General features: G+C 36.2%; 1 long non-coding RNA gene and 1 pseudogene across 1 annotated transcript; both read right to left on the minus strand.

Annotated features, from left to right (window-relative positions):
* Nucleotides 1-10,313: 10,313 nt before the first annotated feature.
* Nucleotides 10,314-12,838, minus strand: LOC138897633 (uncharacterized). The gene is made up of 2 exons (XR_011410729.1): nucleotides 12,602-12,838; nucleotides 10,314-10,646 (listed from the first exon to the last, which is right to left on the minus strand). It is a non-coding gene; the product is annotated as an uncharacterized lncRNA (long non-coding RNA).
* Nucleotides 12,839-16,169: 3,331 nt separating this feature from the next.
* LOC117276373 (ATP synthase subunit alpha, mitochondrial-like) lies at nucleotides 16,170-19,179 on the minus strand (annotated as a pseudogene).
* Nucleotides 19,180-22,845: the final 3,666 nt, after the last annotated feature.

Consider the following 22,845-nt stretch of genomic DNA (forward strand, 5'->3'; position numbering starts at 1 on the left):
AAATCTAAGGCTACCATGAATAAGAAGCATCAACAATCGGAACACGGGTACATCTTCAAATCCAGCTCCTGTCGGTCTCAGCAATGTTAGCAGCCAATATCTGCATGCAAGGTACAGAAGTGTAGTATGAGTACAACCGACCACATAAATTCAATAAGTAACAAACCTAACCTTAGGTTGTAAGTAGTGACGAGCTGGAACAAAGGTCGGGTCCAACACCAATAGCCAACAACAATCCATAACAACGTAAAGAAAGTAATAAAAGAAGTAACTCAGAGATAAAATGCTCAGCTTAATCATGATTTCTGAAAATAGTTCTGCCTTTCAAGTATATCAGTGAAAACCCAAATTGTTTACCGAAGTTGCAAAAAATATGAGTAAGTTTGAAAACAGTAAATTTCCAAAAATTCCTTTTAACAATAAATAAGATGTTTCATTTTCTTTCCAGATAGCCAGTGTAAAATGCATCACTATGCCCATATGACAATATGTGTGAGAATTCATGACTGGCATGATACCGTACAGCATGAGGAAGATACATCTTTATGCTTGTATGTCATGTGTGCATGTCAATGCAATGTATCTCAGAGATGAACTCATGTACTGAAACTCTTAGAGTACTCAATCTCACTGTCTCACACTTTCAACTCATCATGCTCAATAACTCAGTACTGTATATGGCCAATCTGGCCCAGAGAAGATCCATCCCGGAATATATACATCAACTGGCCATCAGTCACTCAATACTGAGTAGGGCCAATCCAGCTAGTGGGGAAGATCCATCCCCAAGTATAAATTCTTCGGACAAGATCCATGTCCAGAGAAGATCCATCCCTCAATATAAATCAATCGTGCTCACTGGCGGTATGTGCAGACTCTGGGGGGGCTCCTTCATCCCAAGCGCTAAAATCCGCACGGACAACTCACGTGCTATAGTATCAATATCTCAAAATTAGACCCTTGGCCTCACTCGGTCATCAACCTCTCTAGTCTCTCGGGCTCATAATGACATGAACTAGCCCACAATAATGATATGATGTATCAATAAATAACAACAGAGACTGAAATATAATATGCAATGAATGAATATGACTGAGTATGACATTGCAGTGTAAGCAAATAACTCAATAGCAGTAATCACCTTAGTGGGTCCCAACAGAATAAGCATGTAGCCTAGACATTGTTTCTAATACGAATCACGGCTCGATAACGCTAGTACGTAGAGATTTCATGATTCCAGATAAATTCAGGTAACTACATAGTACCACAGAAATAACGGAGTCACAGTTCACACGGTGCACGCCCGTCACCTATCATGTGCGTCACCTCAACACCAAACACATAACACATATAGTCTGGGTTCATACCCTCAGCTCCAAGATTAGAAGAGTTACTTACCTCGAGCAAGACGAACCCAATGTCGGGCAAGCTAAACAATACTCCAAAAATTCCACTCCGCACGTATCAACCTCCGAACGCCTTCATATCTCCTAAATTCCATGCCAAATGATATGAAACTAGTCAAACAACGTGCAAATTAATCAAAATATACTCCAATGCTTGCAATTTAACAATTTATAAAAATTTCTAACTCCGCTCGAAAAATCGACAGTGAGGCCCACATCTCGAAATCCGACGAAACTCACATAATATGACAACTCATCCAATAACGAGTTCAACCATACTAATTTCACTCAAATCCGACTCCGAATCAGCATTCAAATCTCGAAAATTCGTTTTATTAAATTATAGAAATTTCCTGCGATTTCTCTTGAAGATTCGATAATCATACACCAAAAATGAAGATTAATTCATGAAATATAATCACAATGGAGTCAAGAACACTTACCCCAAGTTGTGTGGAAATATTCCTCTCCAAAGTCGCCCAAACCGAGCTCCAAAATACGATAATGGATCAAAATATTGAACCCTCGAAAATAAGTCATTCTACCCAGCGTTTCCGCATTTGCGGATACTAGGTTGCATCTACGAGACAGCCTTGGCCAGCAGTGATCGCTTCTACTATGTTCAAGACCACTTATGCGGTCGCTCTTCTGCGCAGGTTCCTTCTCATCTGCGGTTCCTTCCGCTTCTGCAATCAGTGTCACCGCTTCTGCAGTCGTGCTTCTACATGCAAAATTCTGCATCTGCGGCTCATGCCCAACAGTGCCGATTCCATTTCTGCGAAGGGTTGCTCACTTCTGCAGGCCGCACCTGCGGTTCCTCATGCACAAGTGCGAAGATACCAGCAACAGAAAAATTCCAGCATTTCCTTAAGTCCGAATTTGATCCGTTAATCATCCGAAACTCTCCCAGGGGCCCCGGGACCTCAACCAAATATACCAACAAGTCCTAAAACATTATACAAACTTAGTCGAGGCCTCAAATCACATCAAACAATGCTAAAACCACAAATCATACCCCAATTCAAGCTTAATGAAACTAAGAATTTTCAACCTCTACATTCGATGCCGAAACCTATCAAATCAAGTCCGATTGACCTCAAATTTTGCACACAAGTCATAAACGACATAACGGACCTATTCAAATTTCCAGAATCGGATTTCGACCCCCGATATTAAAAAGTCAACTCCCCGATCTACCCTAATTTAACTACGGACTTCCAAATAATTTTCCGGACACGCTCCTAAGTCCAAGATCATCATACGGAGCTATTGGAATCATCAAAACTCTATTCCGAGGTTGTTTAAACATAGTCAACATTAGGTCAACTATTTTAATTTAAGCTTTCATTTTGGAGACTAAGTGTCTCAATTCATTTCAAAAACTCATCGGGCCCGAACCAATTACCGCGGTAAGTTATACAACAACTGTAAAGCATAAATTGAACAGTAAATAGGGGAATGGGGCTGTAATACTCAAAACGACCGGCTGGATCGTTATATTCTCCCCCACTTAAACATACGTTCGTCCTCGAACGTGCCAAGAGTTGTTACCAAGCCATCAAATCACTATTCCATCTTACCACTCACGTACCCGGGGGTGATCCCACGCCACCCTATTCCATATAGGCCTGACAATATAACATAATTGAAGATCATTACTTTAACTTTAGTCCGTAAATTTTAGAACCCAAATTTCTAACATCCAGAATTCTTTTCAAGACACGAATCTCAAATCTACACAATGTATGAGTCTGAACAAGTTGTATCAAGACATAACCATAACCATAACCCCAAATATAATCACATAACATACTACACAACTCGCATGCTCACAGCACCATTCCCAATCACAGTAACTACTCGAAACTAACATTGTACTAGTGTTAAACCCCATATCAGATCAATAAGTCATGGAGCTCTCTTTCCCCAACCAGAACCATAATCACTTTCTAAGCTGACTTTCAATGCCATCCTCCCAAATATACCGTAATCAAACCTGATAGTACCCATTCTAGGTCCAATGACCATGTATTATTAAACACAACTATCCCACAGACATTCCATACCAATATACCTCAAGCCACAACTGCGCAATCCGTGTATCCAAAAATGAAAAATGTCTCAGAGAAGAGAACCGTATTGCAAGTTCAACCAGCACCACCACAACTGCAATTCTATAAGTAGAGGTGTCAATGGTTCGGTTCGAAAGGTTATTTTATAAAAATTTTACCATATCAATTTTTCGGTTATTCTATTATGTATAACCAAAATTAGACTTTTCGAAATTGTCCCAATCATGTCGGTTTCTCTTCGGTATCGGTACGGTTCGGTTAATTTTCTTTATTTTTTTAAATATCATGTAAAATTCACCAGTAAAAGTATAATGCTATACATACGTTCTCTTATAGGACTTAGCAAAACTTTCTAGACATTTTTACTGTTTAAAGGGTGATGAATTTTAAAAAAATGAAAGATGCCTAGAGTATAGATCCATCAACTATTCTAAAACAACGTAAAAGAAACCAAGCAAAGACAAAGAAAATATAAATTACACGAGTGGAAAAATATTAACCAAGTTGGGACTCAAGAATAAAGTCTATAGAAGATTAAATATCCAAAAAGATAAATCTAAATTATATGAAAGGAAACATAGTCAATACATTGTAGTTTGCTACTCATAATCGCTAGAATACTTTGAAATAACTTAGTTTAAATAGAAGTAACATAATAGGTTTTAGGAATTAGTATTTTGAGTTTAATTACTTGTTGGCTTGTAATAGTTTTCATAATTTCAAGGCCCAAAGAAAAATTTAATGCATTATTATTTTTAAACTCACTAAATAAATATATTTTCCACATGTAAAATTTATTCGGTACAGTTCGGTATTTTTTCGATTTATTTTTATAAAATAAAAAACCTACCTTAATTATCGGTGCGGTTATAGATTTATATAAAAACCTACGATTTCTTAAAAAGAAACCTAAAAATCGATTCGGTGCGGTACAGTTCGGCCGGTTTAATTGGTTTTCGAATATACATTGAAACCCCTAGATATAAGCTCATCATATATAGTAGAACCAAGACACACGAATCTAACAACAGTAACCAGCTCTTCTAGAACTCACATTAACATCAACCGCACGGCATGGTCACAGGCCTCGAGTCCCAGCATATTATACAGGAGCAATTAAACAAGTGCACATGTATATGATAATAAAATAAGATTCTCATGATCCTGGACTGGTATAAATAACACGCCATAGTGTAGGCATGTACAAAGTCTGCTATCACAACTCAAATCGGCAAGTTAACACAGAAATAGTAACTACCAAGTTTTCTTAGGGAATTAACCTCTTCATAACCTTAAGTATAGCCTAGATAGTTCTCCACAAAGGTACGAGTACGAGAAACGTTATAACTTTATGCTTAACAGTCAACTCTAGGCATATCATAGCCTAAGCATTCTTCCGAGTATGAATACTTGCCCCGATGCCCGCACATGGGCTCAAACCTTACCTATATGCACACTCTTAGCGCGTAGCTGTCACAAATAATTAACGCAACTAGTGCCTCCACTGAGTTTAAATAAAATACTCACCTCAAACAGGTCACAACCTTAAAACAATATGCTTCTGAGAACTCCCAGTCTCCAAATTCATAGGACACATGAATCTTCATAACTGATCCCAGTTCTAGCATTCGAATGGCTAACTCACCCTTCATACACGATCTTCCCACGAGGAATACTTCTATAATTCTTCCGTGCCACATAGCAAAAATTTGAATACCATGAGTCTATCAACCAGGTGAGTATCGCAATACTAATGAAACATCTGTAAGTCAAAACACAATGTGCCTTCTAAAATACGCACCCTTCTCATGCAATACCAAGTAGTAATAGTATTCATCTAGTCATTTGGAACCATCCATGTTGTCTAAGAATTCCTTACCATCCCTTCAAAACTGAATTGTATACTTGCACATGCAAATCTCAGTCTCACTCCACGCGCCGCCTCTATTAGGCCATTACATGAAAACACAAGAACCTCATTAACACTCTGAGTCACCAGCAAATTACATACCCGGTCAGTTAGAATCCTTCCTCTTGCTTCCTTCTAGGAGGAAATCACAATACACAACACGTTCCCCACACCGGTAGAAAATATCTGATTCAAACCATGGTAGAAACCATCAAGAACACTTTGAAATCCATTTGCACATAACCAAGCTATCATAACTGAATTCCTCTAACTTGACCAAGACACGCAGGTCACCAAACCCAAGAATATTTCCACTAAAACATCTGTAGAGCCTCACCACATTATAATCACCCAAAATAACCAAGAATACCATTACCACTAAAATACGCACCCTTCTCATGCAATACCAAGTAGTAATAGTATTCTCCAAGTTTCTTCGGAATTACCCTCAAGTTGGCACTTCTCCTTGTCAGAACACTACGACCCTTACCCAAAGCTCACTATAAGATACCCTAACATAAAACCACACTGCCCTAAGGTCCATAAGACGTTGTATTCTTCTTAAGCACCCCGTAAATACCACAACCAAGACATCTACTCTGAAAGTCCTTATGTGAATTTAAAATTCTTCCTCTTCCCTTTTTTAAACTGAAATGTAGAATCCATAGTCATACAGAATTATCGCAAGTCCCGACACCATCCAATGTAAATAACTGATTCTAGCGATATACGAATCCGAAAACTTTTTAATTGCCACTTATACATTTTTGAATCCATTAGCACCTTCTCGAGAGTCACCCACTTTGTTCAAATCTAAATTGCACTGCCCCAAACGGGCCGAAAGACACATGCCCCATTAGCATAACACCCAAAGAAGTAACTCTGCCTTACTACCACCGATCAAATTCATACTCCGTACACACTACATCTTTCAGAAATAACAGCTCACTCATCCCATATTTTTCATATACTCTTAATGTGCCATATAACCCGTATCCAGTAATTTCATTACTTGAGTCCTCCTCGATATCAACCTCGGTAAGTCGTAACCGATCCATAAGTATGCCTCAGGCCAAAACCAATACAGCACATAACTGTGTAATCAAATCGTAGGTAGTAAACTCCCCCACTTGGCTCAAAGTCATATATCATGACATTCAATAACTCACAATAACCATACCGTATTATTGACATGATATTGCAGCGAGATTTGACTAAATTCTTCACAAGCTCATGCAACGCAACCCGTATAGTACCTCAATTCATCTGCTAAGCTCGCCTTTATTTCTTTAGACAGTCAAATAAACCTTCTCAACCAGATTCAAATTTAAATCTCAACACATACACCCTGCTGGTAGAAAATAAACTCCCCACTCAACATTATAAGGAACACACTTACGTAGATTACTACACAGGAGATAACCCACCTACTTAGCCTCAAATTCGTATCTTGCTATACCCTTTTGCAGCCACAATTCCTACGTAATCCCTTAATCTTTATGAGTTTGAACTCATCAACACGACATGAAAATCTAATTCGCTCCACAATTAAATTGTATGACAGATCCTTCAACACACTCACAACTCGGACCGTACGTCACATCACAACGAAAATCAAGCACCCAATGGCCCTCTTTACATTCCAAGAAAACACTTCTCGTCACATTTAAACCATCTTAACACATCCCACAATTACATCATACTTATCATATATCCATTCAACCATTCATCGAGCCACAAATTCCATTCATAGGGACACCACCGGATATATGAGTCCAATTGTACAAGTTACAACTGAAGATACCGAGCCTAAGCTACGGTCTAAACCTGGCCTCAAGTCCTCCAGACTGGCCCATCACCAAAACATAGAATACATATTTCGAACCTCATTCATGGAATCAAAAGATGGCGATGCACAGCTGATACTGAGCGCTCACATGCGCACACGAATGCGTGGAACGAATTCAAAGAGTTATGTTTCAAGCTGAATTAATTTCGCACGATAAGGAAAGAAAGATAGAAAATTATCCTAAATGCCTTGTAGCCTCTCGAAGATAAGTATGGACGTCATCATACCGATCCGCACGACTCTACTAGACATTTGCTCATGACTTGTAGTACCTATGAACCTAGAGTTGTGATACCAACTTGTCATGAACCAAAATCCAACTAGTCGTGATGGCACCTAACCCAACCCGCTAGGTAAGCCAGTTATCAACTATCAAATTCCAATGAAATTTAACAAGACAATTAAGTAAAAGAAAATATATAAATCTTATCACAAATCATGAGCTTCTAAGATTAGAATATACAAAGCTGGTATGAAATAAATACAACATCTGTTCGAAATGTACATAAACAGATCTTTATAAATATAAGGCTACCATGAACAAGAGGCAGCTACAACCGGAACACGGGTACATCTTTAAATCCAGCTCCTGTCGGTCTCAAAATGTCAGCAGCCAATATCTGCATGCAATGTGCAGAAGTTTAGTATGAGTACAACCGACCCAATGTAGTCAATAAGTAACAAACCTAACCTTAGGTTGAAAGTAGTGACGAGCTGGAACAAAGGTCGGGTCCAACACCAATAGCCAACAACAGTCCATAATAACGTAAAGCAAGTAATAAAAGAAGTAACTGAGAGATAAAATACTTAGCTTAATCATGATTTCTGAAAATAGTTCTGCCTTTCAAGTATATTAGTGAAAACCCAAATTGTTTACCGAAGTTGCCAAAAATATGAGTAAGTTTGAAAATAGTAATTTTTCCAAAAATCCTTTCAACAATAAATAAGATGTTTCATTTTCTTTCGAGATAGCTAGTGTAAAATATATCACTATGCCCATATGCCAATATGTGTGAGAATTCATGAATGACGTAATACCGTACAATATGAGGAATATATATCTCTATGCCTGTATGTCATGTGTGCATGTCAATGCAATGTATCTCAGAGATGAACTCATGTACTGACACTCTTAGAGTACTCAATCTCACTGTCTCATACTTTCAACTCATCATGCTCAATCAGTCAGTACTGTATATGGCCAATCCGGCCCAGGGAAGATCCATCCCGAAATATATACATCAACTGACCATCAGTCACTCAGTACTGAGCAGGGCCAATCTAGCCTGTGGGGAAGATCCATCCCCAAGTATAAATGCTTCGGACAAGATCCATGTCCAAGGAAGATCCATCCCTCAATATAAATCAATCGCGCTCACTGGGGGTGTGTCCAGACTCTGGAGGGGCTCCTTCAGCCCAAACGCTAAAATTCGCACGGACAACTCACGTGCTATAGTATCAATATCTCAAAATCTATCAATATCTCAAAATCAGACCCTTGGCCTCACTCAGTCATCAGCCTCTCTAGTCTCTCGGGCTCATAATGACATGAACTAGCCCACAATAATGATATGATGTATCAATAAATAACAACAGAGACTGAGATATGATATGCAATGAATGAATATAACTGGGTATGACATTGCACTGTAAGCAAATAACTCAATAGCAGTAATCACCTCAGTGGGTCCCAACAGCATAAGCATGTAGCCTAGATATGGTTTCTAATATGAATCACAGCTCGATAACTCTAGTACGTAGAGATTTCATGATTCCAGATAAATTCAGGTAACTACATAGTACCATAGAAATAACGGGGTCACAGTTCACACGGTGCATGCCCACACGCCCGTTACCTAGCATGTGTATCACCTCAACACCAATCACATAACACATATAGTCAGGGTTCATACCCTCAGCTCCAAGATTAGAAGAGTTACTTCCCTCGAACAAGACGAATCCAATGTCGGACAAGCTAAACAATGCTCCAAAAATTCTATTACGCGCGTATCAACCTCCGAACGCCTTCATATCTCCTAAATTCCACGCCAAATGATATGAAACTAGTCAAACAACGCGCAAATTCATCAAAATATACTCCAATGCTTGCAATTTAACAATTTATAAAAATTTCTAACTCCGCTCGAAAAATCGACAGTAGGGCTCACGTCTCGGAATCTGACGAAACTCACATAATCCAACCCATCCAATTACGAGTTCAACCATACTAATTTCACTCAAATCCGATTCCGAATCGGTATTCAAAACTCAAAAATTTGTTTTATGAAATTATAGAACTTTCCTTCGATTTCTCTTGAAGATTCGATAATCATACACCAAAAATGAAGATTAATTCATGAAATATAATCACAAGGGAGTCAAAAACACTTACCCCAAGTTGTGTGAAAAATTTCCTCTCCAAAATCGTCCAAACCGAGCTCCAAAATCTGAAAATGGATGAAAATGTGGAACCCTCGAATATAAGGCATTCTGCCCAGCGTTTCCGCATTTGCGGACACTAGGTCGCATCTGCCACCATCGCTTCTGTGTAACAAGCTCGCATCTGCGAGACAACCTTGGCCAGCAGTGATCGCTTCTGCGATGTCCAAGACCGTTTCTGCGGTCGCGCTTCTGTGCAGGTTCCTTCGCATATGCGGTTTCACTACAAAAAATGTTGAATTTGCGGAGGTTTTATTTGCATATTACGGCGGTCAGAAACCTCCGCAATATACTTTTACGGCGGTTTCCAAAACCCCCCGCAATAATGTTCGCCGAAACCAATTTGGAGGGATTTTTTGACAGACCGCCGTTATCATATAGCGGCGGGTATTTGACGCGGTATAACCTCCGCAATTTGGTAGTTTGACTGTCACTTATTAAAAAAAATAGCGGAGGTCTAAACCCCCGCAATTTGTTTACTTAACCTCCACAAATTTTATAACACAATATTATTATAGGTTAAATAGTGGCAGTCATAACCTCCGCTATTCATTGAATTTTGTTTTCTGCAATGTTATTCCATAACTGTTCCAATTTCAATTATATTAATATAGTGAAGCATCAACAAATTATATAAATTGCTTAATGGAATCAAGTAACATTATTATATTAATAAATCACAAAATACATTAAAGTAAATTATCATTAGTCTCAAAAATTTTCTTTAAACACAACTACTCCGACCATTAAACACAAAACATCAATATTATAAGTCTTAAAACTAACTTTAAACAGAACATCCACTCCAACTCATTATGGACAAAAGATCTACTATGACCATTCAATCGAGTACGATACTTAATTATCTAATATATTTACAAGCAACTTCAATGGTTGTCGTTAGGATTACTTCCACCGGATGATCTTCTTATATCCATGGGTGAAATGGATCCGCTAGCCGCATCACTTGGCTACAAAACAATCAAAATAAAATATAATTAACAAAAAGTACCTCAACAATATCCTAACTAATAATCACTTAGCTTTAGTCAAGTATCAGTAACTAATAGAAACAACTTCTTATTCTCAAATAAGCATGAGAACAAATGGAAAACATTCAGTTCTTGGTATTACAAAAAAGTGCTTAGTCAATTGGTTCAAAAGCAGAACTGAAAATTAATATGTAGAGTTAAAATTTCAACATATGTAGAGTGAAATTTTTTGGCCATTTGCTGTATAATCTGATCTGTGTCTATTCTATATTTCCACTGTGAAAGAATTACAATTTTATTCTTAAGTTTTTTCATTTCTGAGAATACATTTCCTGTTTATATCACAAACTGTGATTATGTACGTGAATGAAAAATTCCATACAAGTTGGGAGAGGGTATTGTAACTCTTCTGAGTTCTCCTTACCTCAAAAAGGACAATATTGAAACGAAAATGGTGAAATGATGCGAATTCAAATCAAGTTTTACATGATACAGAAGTGAGAAATTAGTTAACAGTAACTTTGCCAACCATTCCAGCTCCCTGGTGAGGTACACAGTAGAAACTGTAAGTTCCTTTCTCACTCAAAGTGACAGAGTAAGTCTCCCCTGGTCCATTCAGATATTCCTCTTCAGGCATGGAAATCTTACTTACATCAACACCAGTTGGGATTTCATCTTCATCAAATACAACGTTGTGAGGGAACCCGACATTAGAAAGACTAACCCCTATGATTAACATTTTGTTCAGACATTGCCTATTCTAAAGGTCTGTTACCAAATACAGGAAAAAGATTATCTCACATCCTTCCATTAGAAAGATAATGCAAAATGCTAGATTCAACCAGACACATTCTACTTGCACCACATTACACATTTCTGCTAAGTTGCTAACAACTTGTAATTATCAATGATGCCATAATATAGCCCAAGAAATGGCAATTCTCTCCACAGTAAACAACCAAATTTCCAAAAATCCAACAAAGAATATCTTAATGTTGTGAAACATAATTCAGGGGAGTGTTAAACTCCAGGTAACTCCAGGATAAAAAAGAACTAAAACCCGCAATTTACATACATTTTCCAAACAAACCCGCAATTTACATACATTTGTTAGTATTTTCTGTGGAATATTTCTTCCACGGAAGAGAAGGCATGAAGATGAAGTCAAATTGCCAAAGAAACATACTGTAGGAAACTGCAAATGTGATATATGTTAATAATGTTATGAACGATCACCACTAAAACAACTGCAATACATACGTAATTACTTGTTAACCAAATCCCATAAACTGATAATATCAGTCCAATATATTCCTCATCACTCTGACAAATAAAATAGAAAATATGTTATTGATTCATTAGCCTTTTGAAAGAAAGCATAATTGATGTTCATGCAACCTAATTTATTTTCTGCGCATTTTATATTACAAACCTAGAAAGAAAAATAATTATTATTCAAAACTACGAAGAAAACTAAAAATCTGTTGGTACCTTAAGATTGATTCAAACACCATGTAGAGAAGAAAGAAGAATAGTATCTAGTGACAATTGCGTCTTCTCTGAAGGTCCTCAGGAGTTCTAAAATACACATGCAAGAGGAAATATTTCAATTAAGTAGACCCAAAATGGCAGAAATTAACCTACAAAAATACTGAAAAAGCTAAATTTTACAACCTAAAATACCTAATACAGAAGGAGAAAGAAGACTTACATCTCGAATTCAAAAGAGAGTGTTATTTCCTTCTTCAAAATACACTGACTCAATAAAAATTTCTGTTACTCTCAGTAGAGAATCGAAAACAGAAAAGCCACAAATTGGAGGAAAAATCAGTTAAGTTAAAACACAAATTAACAGAGGAAATAAACCTAAAACCCACATGCAAGAAGAAAGAAACACAGAAAAGCAAAATCAAAGAATGGGAAAGAGGAATTACTATAGATCTGAATCCACAATCAAACTCAGCGTTGTGAATCTCTTTCATAGAATGGGGAAGAAAGCAAAAATTTGCATTAGTGACGGTCCGAGCCTGAACCCAAGTTGGGAAAGCTATTCCTCAATTTTGAAAGCTGAAAATCTGAAAAGTCCTACGGTCCAAATGGAAGTGAGGGAGGGGTTTGGGAAAAACATAGGGAAAAAATTGGGGTTAGTGCGCGCTTTTTTTTTTTAAAGGTTGGCGGAGGTTATTGACCGCCGCAAATATAATATATTTGTGGGGTTGTATAAACCCCCACAATTTGATATAAATTGCGGAGGTTACAATAATAGCCGCAATTAATCCTCCGCAAACTCACTATTTTTTTGTAGTGTTCCTTCCGCTTCTGCGATCAGTGTCACCGCTTCTGCGGTCGCGCTTCTGCGCACAAAATTCCGCATCTGCGGCTCCTGCCCAGTCCGTTTCTACGAAGGGCTGCTCACTTCTGCGGGCTGCACTTGCGGTTCCTCATGCGCAGGTGCGAAGACACCAGCAACAAAAAAATTCTAACATTTCCTTAAGTCCGAATTTGATCCATTAATCATCTAAAATTCACCCGAGGCCCCCGGGACCTCAACCAAATATACCAATAAGTCCTAAAATATTATAAGAACTTAGTCGAGGCCTCAAATCACATCAAACAACACTAAAACCACGAATCATATTCCAATTCAAGCTTAATGAAACTAAAAATTTTCATCTTCTACATTCGATGCCGAAACCTATCAAATCAAGTACGATTGACCTTAAATTTTGCACACAAGTCATAAACGATATAACGGACCTATTCAAATTTCCAGAATCGGATTCTTACCCCGATATCAAAAAGTCAACTCCCCAGTCAAACTTCCAAACTTAAATCTTCTCTTTTAGCCAATTCAAACCCAATTTAACTACGGACTTCTAAATAATTTTTCGGACATGCTCCTAAGTCCAAGATCATCATACGGAGCTATTAAAATTATCAAAACTCTATTTCGGAGTCGTTTAAATATAGTGAACATCCGGTCAACTATTTCAACTTAAGCTTTCATCTTGGAGACTAAGTGTCTCAATTCATTTCAAAACCTCACCGGACCCGAACCAATTACCCCGGCAAGTCATACAATAATTGTAAAGCATAAATTGAGCAGTAAATTGGGGGAACGGGGCTGTAATACCCAAAACATCCGGCCGGGTCATTACACTAGCACACATCATTTCTCTAAGAATAAGTGAGTTTCACGACGAGTCCAGCTCGTAGTGACCCTAAGACTGTGTTATGGCGAACTGGGAATGCCTTCCAAGTGTATAGTCTTATAAAAGTAGTAATGTCGTATTCCCTCTTCAGTTATCGTGAAATTTCTCAAGGCTCTTATCTTTGAAGAATGCCTCCTCGTTCTTCGTCCATTCCCGTTTGATGGAGAAACAACTTCTTTCGGGTGTTCGGTCAGGCTTGCTTAGGCCGAGTAAGCAACTGAAGAAATTTCGTATACAGGTTTTCAGTATTAGAAAGGTCTGGGTGATTGTAGTATATTTTGGCCTGTAGTTAGCTTCACCTAAGGTAGTGAAGTGAGCCATTAGCTCAGATTTCGCATCTAAATCATTAGCTCAGCTAAGAAATCAAGCACCCATTTCGATAAGAGCATCAAATACAAATCATGTCCGAGACGGGAGAAATAGCATAGTAGTAAAAAAAGCGCATAAACCCATTCCTTCGAAAATGATGCCATAGTCAACGCTCTATCTAAAAACCATTCTCTCTTTCAGGCCGGTAAGGGGAACCTTCCACATGAAAGCGAAAGAAAGCGACCGATCAAGAAATGCAAAGAGATGGGGAATAGTTAGTGATTACGGCATAGGACACAGAAAGTTCCTTCTCTCTCTTTTGAATCCCAGGGATTGCCTCAAGGGAGAGGCCAGTCCCTGAAAAAGCCATCTCGATTGGTATTATTAAAATGCGAATATAGGCCTGATTGAAGCATAAAAGTAAAATAATAATAATAATAATAATAATAATAATAATAATAATAATAATAATAATAATAATAATAATAATAATAATAATAATAATAATAATAATAATAATAAGAGGCTTTTGTTCGTTGACGGTCATATTACCTGTGTCCTACGCTATGCTATCAACTGGATCAATCGCTTTGTCCTGATTTATTAAACAGGTGCCCTGTGGAACATGTTTTATGGAATTTCAGTCTTTATGTAATATTTCGTTTCTTACTGATTGAATTCAGGTAGAGAGGGGAATATTCGATCAAAACCCTTAGTCCAATAGGGGGATAATATACATTCAATCCGGATAAGACACTGAGATGAAAGACAAATCAAGCAAGAAAGGCAGAAAGGGAAAGCTTTCTCGAGTGATAGTTCTTTTTGGGTTAGTCTGACTGTCCTCATTCTAGTTGGTAGGCGTGCAAGTAAGAGGGTAGTTGGCAAAATTATATGAATTGAATGGGACTTCAACTTCGACAATCGTATCCTCCCTCCAACAAATAAGGTGGAGTGGGCAAGGCAGAGAAGACAGGAAAACACAAGCTCAAACTTCAGCATTTTTATTACCTGCGGAAGTAAAGGAAGCATTTTTAGTGAATAAGAACTAGAATTTCCATTGGGTTGGGAGCTAAGAGAGATTGAAAAGGTTTAAATAAGGGTGTGCCTAGCGTCTTTCTCTCTCTCTTATTAGAAGAAGGAAGGGGTGCGACCCCACTCAGCTCGAAGATGTAGCTCTTTCAACTAATCCATACTTTTCCTTTCCTTCTCCTCGCTACTGTAAAAATATTGAATTTCTTTTTTTACACTGGCACAGATGATTTCCCCTAAGGCACCGATGGACCAACGCCTTTGTATGTATATCACCCGAATTTCTTGATTCACATCGTCGAGTATTTGCACTTTAGATCTCATGACTCGACATGTAGACGATGATACTGCCACCTTTGCCGACGTGATCTTTTCTTAATCACTTGTGCTGGTGGTGGAGAGGTCGGTGCCTGTGTTCTGGATCTGGGGGTGGGTCTTCCCTTTCTCAATTATGACGTACTCGGCTAGGTTGTCATCTAGGTCTCGGTAGGTGGCGACTTCCAAATTATGGTCTCATTCTTCCCTTCCCTTGATTCACGATCCTTGCAGCTTAATTAATCCCCCATGTGTCGGGACCTCAACCGTGATGGTGCTCTTCTACAGCTTCTTCTACATAGGCTCCGTAACTTCTGGAATTGAAAAAGGAAGTTTTTCCATGCTCGAACAAGATCAAAAGAACTGATCGCTTTCTACAATAACAAAATAGTTATCTACTAGCCATGTTTTCTTTCTATGATAATGTCGTAGCGTAGGACTCCAGGAATTTTGGAAGTTGAACATGCTCAAAAGATGCCTAAAGCTTTTAGCTTTGATCATTAGACGCCGAGTGAGACGGTTCCTCCTTAATAAAACCAAAGTTCCACTACAACCAAGGAAAGAGATAGAACACATCTTGGCCAAATGTCAATCCTCCTAGTTTAAAAGAGAATAAGAGTGGAGATGTGCGAGGAGCCTCACCCTCTTGACTTGATATGTCAAGAAGACTACAACCAATAGTGGATCATATTTTTCTTAAAAAGGCCTGCCCATCTCATATATATGATAAAGGAAGCAGGCTATTTTTAGCTATTTTTGCTTTTTCTTTTATTTTTTTTATGGGGGTCTAATATGAGATGTATAGCGTGCTCATACTCATCCATTAGGATATTCCCCCCTTCAATAGCTCCGCTAGGATACTAACTTGGTTACCTAGCATTGAATTAGGTAGGACACTCGTCCTACTTCATAGATAGAAAAATAACTAGTAAGTCCATTATTTGTGGTACCCCTACGAGACCTTTTTCCTTGTATTGTATTGTATTAAATAAAAACTAAAGAACTTTCTTTTAAGAATGTATCTGGTTCCATCTTTCTTTCATTAGTTAAGCCACCTTTTTCTAAAAAGGATTGTAGTAATTCTGGTTTGACACTATTCGTAATGGCTCTCTCATATTGAGAAATTCTATCTAGTGGCATTCGATCACAGAATCCATTAACAGCTGCATAAATGATTAGAATTTATTTTTCAATTGGCAGTGGTGCATATTGTGGTTGTTTCGGTACTTCTGTCAACCTTACACCTCTATTGAGTAATGCCTGAGTTGCAATATCAAGGTCTGAGCCAAATTGAGTAAGGGTGGCCTTCGCGATATTGTGCCAATTCCAGTTTTGAACTACCGCAGACTTGTTTCATAGTTTTTAACTGAGCGGCAGACCCGACGCGACTGACAGATAAGCCGACATTAATGGTAGGTCTAATTCCGCGATAAAAGAGCTCTATTTCCAAACAGATTTGTCCATTAGTAATGGGGATCACATAGGTGAGAATATAGGCCGATACGTCTCCAGCTTGTGTTTCAATGATGAGTAAGGCATTCAAGCTACATGCGCCTGTCTGGTCCGATCATTTAGCCACTCTTTTTAAGAGATGTGAATGTAAATAGAAAACATCCCTTGGGAAAACCTCACGGCCTGGTGGTCGGCATAACAATAATAACATTTGTCGATATGCTACCACCTGTTTACTCAGATCATCATAGATTATTAATGCATGCATTCCATTATCGCGAAAATATTCCCCCATGGCACACCCAGAATATGGAGCCAAAAATTGTAGAGGAGTAGGATCTGAAGCGGTGGTTGCTACAAGAATAGAATATTCCAAAGCATTTGCTTCTGCAAGAATTTGAACTAATTGTGCCACAGTTGAGCATTTTTGTCCAATCGCTACATAGACACAATACAATATCTCACTCTCAGAGGTGGCCCTTGAGTTCAATTGCTTTTGGTTTAATATGGTATCGATAGCAATAGCAATTTTTTCAGTTTGTCGGTCCCCGATTATAAGTTTTCATTGTAGAGACTAACTTAGTGGGAACTTTATTAAGTAAGTATGTTGCTGCTTACAAAGCATATCCCCTTAAATTTATTGGAAGATCAGTGAACCCCATCATAAATCTCACCATATCTAATAAGGTTTGATTTCTCCTTTCAGACACATCATTGTGTTGTGGTGTTCCTGGAGGTGTCCACTGTGAGAAAATCCTATTCTCTTTCAGATACCTGGTAAACTCTTCACTAAGATATTCTCCACCCCTATCAGACCTTAGTATTTGATACTTTTACTAGTCTGTTTCTCAACTTCACTACGGAACCTTTTGAACATTTCAAAAGATTCGGATTTATGTTTCATAAGATACACAAATTCATATCTTGACATATCATCAGTGAAGGTGATGAAGTAAGAATATCCACCTCTAGCTTGAATTTTTATGGGCCCACAAATATCTATATGAATTAGTCCCAATGATTGCATATGCTCTTTCTCCACTTTCAGTAAATGGAGATTTGGTCATTTTTCCTTTGAGACAAGATTCGCAAGTTGGATATGATTCAAAATCATACTTATCAAGATACATTTTCTTGTACAACTTGTTAATTCGTTTCTCTCCAATATGACCAAGCCTATAATGCTAAAGGTATGTATGATTTACTTGATCATCTCTTTTCCTCTTAAGACTAGAAACATGCATAATCGAATTAGCATTCACATTAGGTAAGACATAAACATCATGTTGGAGATATCCATTCACATATAAATCATCACCATAATAAATAGAGCAAATACCATTGCCTATGTTAATGCAAAACCCACGCTTGTCTAACATAGAAGCTGAAATTATGTTCTAAATAAATTTAGGAACATAATAACAATCATCTAGCATGAGTACTTTCCCCGAAGGCATTATTAAAGAAATTGATGTTACGGCTATTGCTGCAACCTTTTTACCATTTCCAACTTGTAGATTAACTTCTCCTTTCTTCAGCCTCCTACTTATCTCGAAACCTTGCAATATATTGCAGATGTTATAACTATTGTCAGTATCTAATACCCTCAGTGAAGAATTAGTAGTAACTAAAGAAACCTTAAAAATATTTTTCATTAATGTTTTACCTTGTTTCTCATCCTTTAGAGTTGAAAGATACTCTTTGCAGTTTCTCTTCCAATGTCCATTCTTCTTACAGTGAAAACATTCAACATCATATACTGACAGCAAAATCAAATCTTCAGAAAGCTCTTTACCAAGCTTATACCCCAACTTCTCAAGTTCTTCGGTAAGATCAATCACATGATTGACATGGGGTCCAACTGGAGAATTTCCAATGTCCAACTGTGTATCAACCATCTTCTTAAGATGTTCAATGATTTCATTTGGAACTATATTCTGATGTTTCCTCTGGAGTTAAAAACTCATAGAAGCGAGAATGATGCATTTAATAGCAAGGCATTCTTCCAAGTATTTCTGATAAACCTTGGTGCCTTCAACATCATTCTATGGTGGGACTATCTTTACAAGCTTATTGATCACATCAATGAGCTTTTCATGCATGAGAACAATTCTCAAATTTCTATACCAGTTATGAAAGTTTGGTCCTACCAACTTGTTGGTCTCAAGTATTTTACGCAGTGATATAACAGACATATTGAGAAATCTAAAATATAGAAAATAAAAAGCAACAATATAAGAACATATTTACATATATCATAAAGACATGAACTTTTATCTAAATGATATTTTCACTAATTATTTTAAACTATTTACCCTCATTATAGTTTAAGAAATTTTTATTTTTGTTAGTGGAGTAAAGGAATCCTTCAACAATATATATGAGCCCCTTGAAAGTCAAGTCGTTTCTCACATATATTTTAAAAGTAGGTACTCTTACCAATTGTATCTCCATATAATTTTCTTAAGTAGCTCTATGCCAAATAGTCCCCTGGTAGTCAGGTCGATCATATTGGCATAGTTGAGTTCAACCATCATGATAACAAAAAACTTATTAAATTTTATACTCCCCAGGTAGTTCAGGCATCTAATATAAAATTGAATAATTCTTTCAATCCATGCATCTAATGCAATAAATAATTTTAACATATTCTCGAACTATAAGTCTCCTGGTAGTCAGGTCGCTCCTAATAAACAAGAAATAGATAAAATTATTTATTTTGATGGATAACTTTACAATAAAATATCTTACATTTTATTATATAAGAACTCAAATTTTAGTAGGGGGAATTGTTATTAAAACAACTTTTAATAACATGATGATCAAATCTTTTATAGCACATGAATTTAGTTCAAGTTGTTTACATGCTTAGTCCTAAATTAATGTACATCACATGTAATAAATAATTCAAAATTATGTAACAAACAAGCACGTGACACAAAAACAAAATTCAACATTCTTCTAACATGTTTATCTTATATATCACATATATCAAATAAAAATAATTCATGCCAGAATATTATTATTAATTAACATCTCATGAACTAATAACAATTAAAATAACAATAAAATCCAATAACCTATTATAGATACCCGTCGTATTTAATACAAAATTTCAAATTCAAGTTACGAACTATCTCAAGAGTTTAACTTATATGAATACATATTTTATTCACAATAAAATAATATCAATTCATATGCATTCAAATGATTTGACGATTGCACAAGACACGAGTATTATGGTTTGAACTCTTCAAATATAATCTTAAAATTTTCGTAAATAAATTTTAGACACGAGAAACCATCGCTTTGATACTACTGAAGGATTGCATATAGATGTTCGTAACATGCAGCGGAAGACAATAGCAATCCTAGGCCGATCTTTTCGTATTTAAAATTTATTTACATGTCAAAGTTCGAATCTAAGACGTACCTGGTGAAGAGAGTCTCATTTCAAAATTTCTTCGATAGTGCGATGACTCTATGTGTATCCACACCGAGACCGATCATTGCTATCAACTCTTTGATCAATGAAACCCGTGAATAAATTGAATGAAATATTGTGCTAAAATCTTTCTCAAAAATCTCAACTTAACGGTAGAAGAACAAGAAATACTTTTTCTTGTAATTGTATTTTCTCTCTTGGCTTTGTATTGCATTCTCACTTTCACAAAGTGATTTTTCTTCTTAAGAATTTCTCAGGCAAATTTTTTCCATCACCCTTTATATAGCATCACCTATAAACTCTTTTCCTATTTGGTTGAGGTAATGATTTACTTAGGGTGAAAGTTTATTCCAAAAATAAACTTCATGAAATATTTTATATGGAAATTCGAAATTCTATCTAATTGGCATCGTGACTGCCGAAATCAAGTCCAATTCCAATTGGAATACAAGTATCAATTAATATATTATATTAAAAAATACCAATCCCATTCTTAATGGGTTTGAATCAACCTCACGTCCTTCCTTAGACTTATTGGCAATCCAATCCTAAATTGTTTTTTCCAAATAAGTCTTCATCATTAATATATTATATACATCCTATATATATAAATAAATATTAATTTTATATTTTATATATATATATATATATATATATATATATATATATAAATTTTTTAATCAAGAGATAATTTAATTTTCTATTCCAATATTAATTTGTTCACAATATTAATTATATCCTCTGTGCTAGCAAAAAATATAATAATATTTTATTTGGACTAATAATTAAATTTGTTTGACTAATTAAATTCTTTAATTTAATTATCAAATAATAAAGTAATTAATCCTTTAGCAAAGATCAGAACACTCATTAGTGTGCGACCCCATAGGTTCAATACTAAACCGGTAGTAAATTGATCACATCAATATACTAATCAAGGGTGGCGTCTAGCAACACTTCTTAACGACCGGATAGAATGAAGTATACAATTTACTCTCAAGAACCAGTAAAAGAATAATATAGTAATTCCTTCTGTCCTTATAGCTCTTGGTCACCCTAGGATATGGTTCAACTGTCAAATCTTAATAGGCGACCAACTATGTGTTCATGTCAAATATAATCAACCATTGAATGACCTAAGAAACTATTTTCTTCTTTCATTCAATTACCTTGGCCAAGGTCTTAGTTTGGTTGTTTATAATTCATGATAATGTGGAGCTTAAACTCATTACCAAGAGTTGACAGATTCCATCTTGATCAATCACTAATTCTACAAGTATTTAATCATACCCAATATCTTTTCAACTATCGCCCTAGGACCATAGGTTTTTAGTATCAAAGCACAATAAATAACTTGTCAATTACTATGACGATTTCAGGTCAAAGGAAATTTTTGCATCACATTCTTCAAGAGAATATCCTACTGACAGTTTATGGTAATTCTAACCGTTAGGATTATCCAATGAGTCAGTTTAATGATCATATCTCTATATGCATCTTCTATCTATGTGGTTTAGTTAATGAGATCAACAAATCTTTATCCAATAAAGACGATCACATAAATATTGATCTAACCAGATTACTAATGTTCAAATTAATAATCTTATGATCAAAAATAAATTTAGATTAAATTATAAAAAACTTCACTCTCATTATCACGATCTCCATCACAATGTCAAGTCACAAAATTTAATCAAGGACCTTATCAAGTTAATCAGACAATTAATAATAACTATGATAAAAGAATATCAGATGTCATATATTTTTATATCAAATAACGTTTACAAAAATATGTTCAAATCATCAAATGTGAGGTTGGATCTAGGGCATATCTACTATATCCCTAACACTATTTTACGCTTATTTATGTCTTAAGATATAATCTCTTTTCATTGAATATTTATGTGTTATTTCCATCTTCAAGAACAATTATTATAAAGGGTAAAATGAGAAAAAGAATATAATTTATTTTGTCTTTAACTTCTAAAATGATAAATAATTTGAGACAATTATTTCTAGAAAGTACGACATATAATTTGAGATATAGGGAGTAACTATATGTGTTTGAAATAGTAAGTCAAATTTTTTAACATCTTCAGATTTAATTGAGAATAATCTTTCGATTTTTGTGCACAAAACTTACTAATATTAGTCCGGATCTTATCATTCTCGAACCAGTCGAATTGGTGAACAGTTTATTACAAGTTTCCAACTATATCATTTCCACCAAAAGTTACCGAATTTCGTATCTTATTGTATGAAGTGTGGCAAGAATGTAAACAAAGCCCGTGACTTTTAGAGGCCCATTAACTCAAACTCAAACGACGATACCACAATAAAGCCCGTTATATTGTCTTACTGGTTCATTGATAAGTAATGATTTCATGTAGAAATGACATCAGGTAGTCACTTAAAG

The sequence above is a fragment of the Nicotiana tomentosiformis genome, chromosome 1 (genome assembly GCF_000390325.3).
Source record: "Nicotiana tomentosiformis chromosome 1, ASM39032v3, whole genome shotgun sequence".
Lineage (NCBI taxonomy): Eukaryota > Viridiplantae > Streptophyta > Magnoliopsida > Solanales > Solanaceae > Nicotiana > Nicotiana tomentosiformis.